Raw genomic sequence first — 9,000 nt, 5'->3', positions numbered from 1 at the left:
TGTTACCCAGAAAACAGGATACAGGTTTAAATCATTCGAAATACTTTTGCTTAATGTTATACTGTCAGATATGCAAAAGAAATCTATTGTATCTCTTGCTCTGTCTACTGTGTATAGACCACCAGGGCCGTATACAGAATTCCTAAAAGAATTTGCAGATTTCCTCTCAGACCTATTGGTTACCGCTGATAAAGCACTAATTGTCTGAGATTTTAACATTCACATTGATAATACAAATGATGCATTAGGACTTGCGTTTACTAACCTAATAAAACTCATTTGGAGTCAAGCAAAATGTCACCGGGCCCACTCATCGTTTTAATCATACGCTAGATTTAATTATATCACACGGAATCGATCTTACCGATATAGATATCGTACCTCAAAGTGATGATGTCACTGACCATTTCCTTGTATAGTGCATTCTGCGTATTGATGATAATAACTATATGGCTGCGCGTTATCGTCCGGACAGAACTATTGTTCCAGCCACCAAAGACAGATTCGCAAATAACCTGCCTGATTTATCTCAACTGCTCTGTGTACCCATAAATACTGAGAAACTAGACGAAATGACTGGGAACATGGGCACTATCTTCTCTAATATATTAGAAGCTGCTGCCCCCATCAAATTGAAAAAGGTTAGAGAAAAACGTACTGTGGCATGGTACAACACTAATACCCACTCTCTCAAGAAAGAAACTCGTAGTCTTGAGCGCAAATGGAGAAAAAACGAACTTGGAAGTTTTTAGAATTGCGCGGAAAAACAGTATGTCCAGCTATAGACAGGCTCTAAAAACTGCCAGGGCCGAGCATATCCACAAACTCATAGAAAATAACCAAAACAATCCAAGGTTTTTATTTAGCACAGTGGCAAGATTAACAAATAACCAGACACCACCCAATCTAAATATTCCCTCACAGTTTAATAGTAATGACTTTATGAATTTCTTCACTGATAAAATAGATAACATCAGAAATACAATAACAAATGTAGATTCTACAGCATCTAATACTTTAGTTTTATCCATCGCACCCAAAGATAAACTGCAGTGCTTTACAACTATAGGACAGGAAGAGGCTAAATAAACTTATCACTGCATCTAAACCAACAACATGTTTATTAGATCCTGTACCCATTAAATTACAGAAAGAGTTGTTACCTGTAGCAGAAGAACCGCTCCTCAATATTATTACTCGTCGTTATCTTTAGGTCACGTCCCAAAACCATTCAAGCTGGCGGTTATTAAGCATTGTATTAAAGAAACCACAACTAGATTCTAGTGAACTGACAAATTACAGACCTATTTCAAATCTTCCATTTATGTCTAAAATTTTAGAAAAAGTTGTGTCTGCTCAATTGTGCTCCTTCCTGCAAAAAAAAGATCTCTATGAAGGATTTCAGTCGGGTTTCAGGCCCCACCATAGCACAGAAACTGCTCTTGTTAAAATTATAAATGACTTGCCTCTTGCATCAGACCAAGGCTGCATCTCATTGCTAGTTTTACTTGATCTTAGTGCTGCGTTCGAGACCATAGATCACGACATACTCATAGATAGATTACAAAACTATACAGGTATCCAAGGGCAGGCTTTAAGAAGGTTTAGATCCTACCTGTCCGATCGCTACCACTTTGTTTATTTAAATGGGGAGTCATCTCATTTATCACCAGTAAAATATGGAGTGCCACAAGGATCTGTCATAGGTCCTCTGTTATTTTCAAATACACATGTTGCCCCTTGGTAATATTATTAGAAAATACGGGATTAGTTTCCACTGTTATACTGATGATACTCAACTATATATCTCAACAAGACCAGATGAAACTTCTAAATTATCAAAGCTAACAGAGTGCGTAAAAATGTAAAAGATTGGATGACCAATAATTTTCTCCTATTAAATTCAGATAAGACAGAGATATTACTTATTGGACCAAAAATCTACTGTTACTTCCTCCACAGTCAAAAATCTGGGTGTTATATTAGACAGTAACTTGTCTTTTGAAAATCATATTTCCCATGTTACAAAAACAGCATTCTTCCATCTTAGAAACATTGACAAGCTACGAAACATGTTACCTGTTTCTGATGCAGAAAAGCTAGTTCATGCATTCATGACCTCTAGACTGGACTATTGTAATGCACTGCTAGGTGGCTGTCCTGCATCCTCAATAAACAAGCTACAGGTAGTCCAAAATGCAGCGGCTAGAGTCCTTACCAGGTCAAGAGAATATGATCATATTAAAATATAAATATACTGTAGATTATAAATATACTGTAGATTAGGTACAAAATACAGCTGCAATGAAGAAAAGGTTTGGTTACCTGTTCCGAGACTAAGGCACAGACCTCCCAGAAACTGATTGGCGAGATTGTTGTTTTGTGATACACAGGGTCCTGAGTCTTTTTTGTAATGCAAGTTTTCTGGTATCTGGTAAAATGTAGCTAAGAAACAAACAAACAAATAATTAGTGAACCTCACCTGTAAATACTGTATCCAGGTCATAAATTCACACCAAAATCAAACAAAGGAAATAAGAAACTTTATTAAGAAAATTAATTATATTTTTACATGTAAATATTTAAAAAACAATATATATATATATATATATATATATATATATATATATATATATATATATATATATATATATATTATAGATATATATATAATTAAACTTTCAGGCTAGGCTTCTCCTAAAGTTTGTCTTGACTAGGGATGCAAAGGGGCATTGGAAAGTCCCTCTTAGGTGACTAATTACAAAATGTTACAATGTTTGCAAAAATCCAGACAGTCGGGCAGACAGCAGCGCTCACGTGCGCTCAGTAATTACCTAACCCTACTGACCTTGCGACGACCTCGGCCAAGTGTGTGAAAGCTGTTCGGTTCCCAAGACAACCGCATTCCCTGTCTGGAGTCTGTCTGGCTATAAATAGTTGGGGGTGATGATGAAATGACACACACCTGCCATAAAAACTGTTAGGACATGATGCAGTCCTCCTCTCTGACCGAGCGCGAGAAGGTCATCCCCGCAGCTGACGGACTGTTTCCTGATGTGGCGGGACTACATGGACCTTCACAAGACACTATCGCAGCTGCTTCAGCATCGAGACGGAGCACAAGACGCAGATGTCAGCGGGACGCCCGCGGAGGGTTTCATCATGAGAGCCGGCTCCAGCACCTCCGCCTCCTCCAGCCTCGAAATGCAGACCCCGCGGGACCTCTGCGGATTTTCTGCCGACAAAACGGAGAGACGCAGATGGTGTACAGGAGTCACAAACTTAAAGCCCAAGACGGCCGCATCCTCTGCCCGATCCTCTGCGAAGCTATGTGTGTCCGTTCTGCTCCGCCACCGGAGACTGGGCGCACACCCGCAACTACTGTCCGAGGATAAACACACCGATGACCGGCGACTCGTGAATCAGTTGGACTCTGTCAGCACTGTACGTTTGTGTTCGTTTGTTATAAAAATATGTTCAAAAACAGAGAAAGTTGTTTACCTGTTAATGGTTGAAATGTGTTTTTATGATTAATATGCGTTTTTATGATTAAAAATTAAAATGTTTTTCTAGTGCATCAAAAACAGGTTTTCTTCTTTGAATTGTATTTAAATTAAATTTATTATAAAACCACAAAATCAACACCTGATGACTGTAAAATTGTTCAATTTTATGTTTACAAATGTTATATAAATTTTAACAGGCTTCCGCCAAATTTTGCAGTCATGAATAAAAAAATAAGCATAAAACCATAATTTAAAAACTCATGTAAAAAATATATTGCACAAAATTTAAAAATAAAAACAAATGTTTTCAGAATAGCAAACGATGGTCACGGATCGAAAAATAAGCGTAAATCAAAAATGTAATAACGCATTTAAAAAATAATAAGCAAATCAAAACTTTAAACACATTTAAAATAATATTTCACAAAACTGAAATATTACTGCAAAATTATCCAACTTGCACACAAAATCATGTTTTCCTTGGTTATTTTTCTGTTTTTTGTGCTCTCAGATATTTTCTGCTCATATTTGTATGGATTTGCGACAATGGTGCAGATCTGCTAGAATTGAGAAAACCCCAGCGACGGCCACTTGTACCTCAAAAGGTACAGTTTTGTACCTTTCTTTCTGAGAGTGTGTGTGTATATATAATATTGTGTATATATATATATATATATACATATATATATATACACATACATATACATATATATACACACACACACACACACTCTCAGAAAGAAAGGTGCAAAACTGTACCTTTTGAGGTACAAGTGGCCGTCGCTGGGGTGGTACCCTGAAGGGTACCTTCTAGCTTTGTACCATTTAAGGGGCAATTTTGTACCCCAAAAAACAATTTTGCAATGATGGCAAAAAAGTATACCTTATTAAAAGCATCCTCAGGATTTTGATTATTTTGGTGTCTGTGTGCATGCATAAATAAATAAATACCTTGGCTGACAAATACACAATTTTATTTAGAAATGTTCTTTTAAAAAGATTTCATTACATCTCACAACAGCGTGTCAAGAAAAAACTAGCTCTTCAATGAAAAACTCAAACAAGTAAAGCAGCCTTATTACACAGGCTACATCAAGTACTGCACATTTTGAAGTTTTGCAGCAGTTTGTCTTCAGCAAGAATATCTAGTGCTAATAAATAACTTGTCATCAACATTGTAGGTATCTAATGCCTGGTAATCAACCTCTTCACCTGGCAAGAGGACAGTCCATTCATTCTCATTTCACACAGTATGAGTAAAAATGACGACAAAAAAACCCCAGGAATTAAAAGCTTGCCACACAATAACCAGTCTGTGTCTATGTTAAGAATGTTGAGTTAAGAAGGTTGATTATTCTGGTAACTGGGGTAGGTAGAGGCTTGTCACCATCCACAGTAACTCTCAAAACATACCACTGAAGAAACACCAGGGTGTTCTTCAAATGGGATGGATATGTCAAATTGAAGACGAAATAAGCACAAAATGCTGCAAGAGCCCCTTCATCCACACCGTTCATCTATCTCGATCCCATCAACTCTGATGACTGCAGTGACTCTTCTTGTAAACACAGTTTTCCAGTCAGTGGTCTCCTCTACTTGAACAGTATGATATGGTGAAGATGGTTCACTCTAAATGACAAAGCAAAAAACAGATTCTGTATCAGTAAAATTTTCTCAGCAGTTGACTAAACTGATGGAGAGAAAATTGACATGCATAAAGACTAAGATAATTAATATTCACCCATTTGCATTTGGCCAAAAAACAGTTTAAGAATTGCACAGAAATTTAAAACAGAGTACTATATACGCACCTCTCCAAGCACAATGAAATGTTCAAGTTTTTCTCTGAACAAGGCTGGCAACACGAGAAGTGCTGCTTTAAAATCAATTCCTGGAACATAAAATGTGATACACAAACAAATATGTAAAACTCTATCAAAGGCAAGAATTTGATAGGCTTAATAAAGTGCTAAATAAAGTTTAGGAGTCACAAGATGGTCTTCAATGAGAGATTCTTCTCTAGCTTCTTTGTGCAGCTTTGCTAAAGGGGATTTCCCTTGAGCAAGCCGTAGCACGCTGGATGTAATGTTTCCAAAATGTTCTCGAAAATGGCGGCTCAGTTCAACACATTTATACAGGAAACCCAATTTCTTGATAAGGCTGCAGTTAATTGAAAAAGACAAGCATGAGTAAATCAGAGGATTTTATACAGTTTTAGTGTTCTACATGTTAATGAGTTTGTGTAATTTCAGAATTATAATTTGCACACTAACCCCTGATGGATATTTGTTGACATCTTCAACAGTCATACCACTAGTAATCTCCTGCCGCCTCCAGGCAAAGTTCCTCCTCATTCGATATTCACAATGTGAGTCTCTGACTGTGTCCTTCTATATTGGTCCTGCAGGACTTTCACATGTCCCGTCTATTGATGTAGCATCCTCTCCAACAGCATTATTCTCCTTGTGCAGAGACAAAAACAAAAACAGATAGAATTTTTATTGCTAGAGATGCACCGAAATTTTGCTGCTGAAAATTACTGGCCAAAAATGGCATTTTTCGTTGAAAAAAGTGCCAAAATATGAGCTGAACATATACGCAGGTTTCACTCTCCGTCTAGCTGCTATTACTGAACGGTGTGATGCTCCGCTCAATATTTTGCTCCATAAAAGTGTGTTCCGCTTGTGTACCGCTTATGCTCAAAGTCCAACGAAATAACACACTGACAGGAAATTTCTGTGCATCTAGAATTTTTCTGTTTCGGTTTTGGCCAAGAATTTTTATTTTGGTGCATCCCTAGTTATTTCTATTTTTAGGCAAGAGAATAATGAAAATGTTTGCATCTTGTCACTTAATTTGAGAACAATACACTGGTAACAAGTGTAAAAATATTAATATTATAAAAATATGCTCTCACCAAAGGCCTTGTAATTTCTTTGCAACTGCTTTCTTCAGGTTGCAGACTTTTTTTGAATGACCAAAGTCTTTTCACTTCTTCAACATCAGCCAAAGGTGTCCGCTCAAATTTAAACTTGCGTTTCAGAGACGTGCCAAGTGTGCTATTCAAAAAAAAAAAAAAAAAAAAAAGTAGTTTCACAAAATAAATTCCATATCCATTGCCCTCTTTGTCTTTTAAAAAGGGATACCTCAGAGTCAGGGCCTTAGCCACTTGAACATACTCTTCTGTAGTTAGATACCTACAAAAATATTTAAAACACATGAGTGTAGCATTAAATGTTGTATAAAATTGAATGAAAGCGATTAAAACAGGTACAGGTAATGAGAAATACTTACATTTTGTACTGAGCCACGCTTTCATACAACGTTCTAATAATTTTGTTTCGGTCTGATGACGTTAGTCTGCATTCTTTTCGGTCCAACTTGGCCTGAACTTCAAATGGGAACTTCAGAACTTCAAAAAATTCAGGGAAAGCTGTTGACGGGCTGATATTACTATTGCCAAAAGAGAAAGTAATATTTAGACATTGCAGTGTTGCAGGTATACATAAATAGCACAAATACTGTAAATTACCAGTTTCAGTACTGAAAAGACAAATTATTACATTAACAAACAAAACAAAAACTTCAGAATTTTACCAAAAGTTTTATTTAAAATATGTGCCATCCCTTTACTTGATCATCTTAGTCGTCAATTCATACACTGGTGGTAACCTAATAAATAAGTATACAGTAAACATAAATAGTGATGCACCAAACATTCGGGGCACACTGGGCTGAGACTGTACACTCTCCATGTCCAAGCTTCTGTTATCTATCTGCTGAAGTATATATTTTCCTGCTGATATTTTTTGACAAAAAAAAGCTGAAATTTTTAAAGCACCTCTAATACATTATGTTACCGGAAATTGATAAACTAAGCACTAGAAAAAGAAGCATGCATGGGAAATAACCTAGCTACTTTTAAGATTTGCTTTTAGAATAGCTCTCTGAAACAAATGAAATATTATTAAACAGAAATTACCTTGCTCCAGCTCTTGACTGGCTTTCAGGCACAGGTTCAAGATCCAACATCACCATAACCAAAACCATCGAAAACAAATCCATTTAATAAATCATCCCTCAAAAAATGAACCACAAAAGAGGAATGAAATCATAGACTCAGTCATTCCGATGTCAACAGTCTCTCCATCCACGTCATTGTCTATAATATAAAAAAAGAAGAAAAGTATCATTTAATTACCCATCAAACTGAAGCATGTACTAAACCAGTGTTTTTGAAGCTTTTCCTATTAATTGGATAAGAAATCAAATACACTGCTGGATAAAAACTAATAATTGATATTCTATATATGAAGTATAAATAAAAACACAATGCATTAGAGTGTTCAGCGCTTAATCCATAATGTTCATGTACCCTCATTTTGGATATGAATAAAAACACTGCAGAAAAATAAATTCTCTCTGAACACACCTAACGTTACCGAGAAAAAAAAAAAAAAAAAAAAAACTGCAGGAGACAAATTTACACTTTAAAAGTGAGAGAGACACCTCCCCGCTTACAAACATCTGAAGTTACTCTCATGTTTGTAACGAATAAATATTCGCTTGGATGCTGTCCTTTTACTTGATAAATCACTTGCTTTGCCGTATCTACACAAAATGGCTGTGTGATAAGGAGTGCGTTGGGCAACTCTCCTGCGGCCCATTACAAAATGTCGTCATGCTCGCAAAGGCGGGAAAATATGCCTCAAAATGTAAAACGTCAATCACTAATTACCGTACAATGTTAATATTGCAAATATATTCCGTAGTGGCCATAGTTATTATTATTTAAGCAACAAGGTATGAAAGGAGGATAAAAAAAAGATCACAGATATCACCGGGAAAATCCTCAAAACACTTTTAAACAAAATGTAACAGCATACTCACCATCAAATTTTTTCCTCTCCTCTTCAGTGACTTCGATAACAAATTGTATTAACTCCTTTATTAAGTTAGCTGTAGACATCCTAGCCAGCTCCATCCTGCAGGCCAAGGTACGTTACACCAGCCAGTCTGACGCAAGCATTTTTAGCGGGCTAGAACAGGGGAACACCAAGTTCAACAAAATTAACCGAACATGGCATCACACGTGTATAAATAAGATTGTATAACATTATTCCGTATTTACCTGAGAAATATTAACTCCAAAACAGACTCCGCGTTGAAAACCGTGCGAGGTTCTGTTAGAGCACGCCTGCATCAATCGCCTAAACTGAAAGACTCCAGCCAGGCGAGGGAAATGTTCTTAAAGCGACTTCTTCTTCTTCTTCTTTCTTCTTCTTTCGTTTTATTGGCAACCGCACTTAACAGTGCATTTCTTAAAGCGACATAGTGATCTGTCGTTCTTGAACGATTCGTTCATTTTGAACGAATCTTTAATATGACTCGAGAAGAACGAGTCGTTCCGGGGAGTGATTCGTTCACTCATGCATGCGCAACATTCTATGGTAGCTGTACAGGAATTAGTTCACCTGTTATGCAGTCTGAGCCG

The 9,000-nt window shown here is 36.7% G+C and overlaps 2 long non-coding RNA genes and 1 pseudogene across 2 annotated transcripts; 1 reads left to right on the top strand and 2 right to left on the bottom strand.

Moving 5' to 3' along the window:
• The first annotated feature begins 2,987 nt into the window (after positions 1 to 2,987).
• Positions 2,988 to 3,421, top strand: LOC122145674 (annotated as a pseudogene).
• Positions 3,422 to 4,463: 1,042 nt separating this feature from the next.
• On the bottom strand, positions 4,464 to 5,638 carry LOC122145676. Its single transcript, XR_006160496.1, has 2 exons — positions 5,318 to 5,638; positions 4,464 to 5,135 (listed from the first exon to the last, which is right to left on the bottom strand). It is a non-coding gene; the product is annotated as an uncharacterized LOC122145676 (long non-coding RNA).
• Positions 5,639 to 7,603: 1,965 nt separating this feature from the next.
• LOC122145675 lies at positions 7,604 to 9,000 on the bottom strand. The gene is made up of 3 exons (XR_006160495.1): positions 8,638 to 9,000; positions 8,397 to 8,545; positions 7,604 to 7,668 (listed from the first exon to the last, which is right to left on the bottom strand). It is a non-coding gene; the product is annotated as an uncharacterized LOC122145675 (long non-coding RNA).

The sequence above is a fragment of the Cyprinus carpio genome, chromosome A7, assembly GCF_018340385.1.
Source record: "Cyprinus carpio isolate SPL01 chromosome A7, ASM1834038v1, whole genome shotgun sequence".
In the NCBI taxonomy this organism is placed as follows: domain Eukaryota; kingdom Metazoa; phylum Chordata; class Actinopteri; order Cypriniformes; family Cyprinidae; genus Cyprinus; species Cyprinus carpio.
The sequence above is the reverse complement of the archived record's forward strand: the minus strand, read 5'-3'. Positions and strand labels throughout refer to the sequence as shown.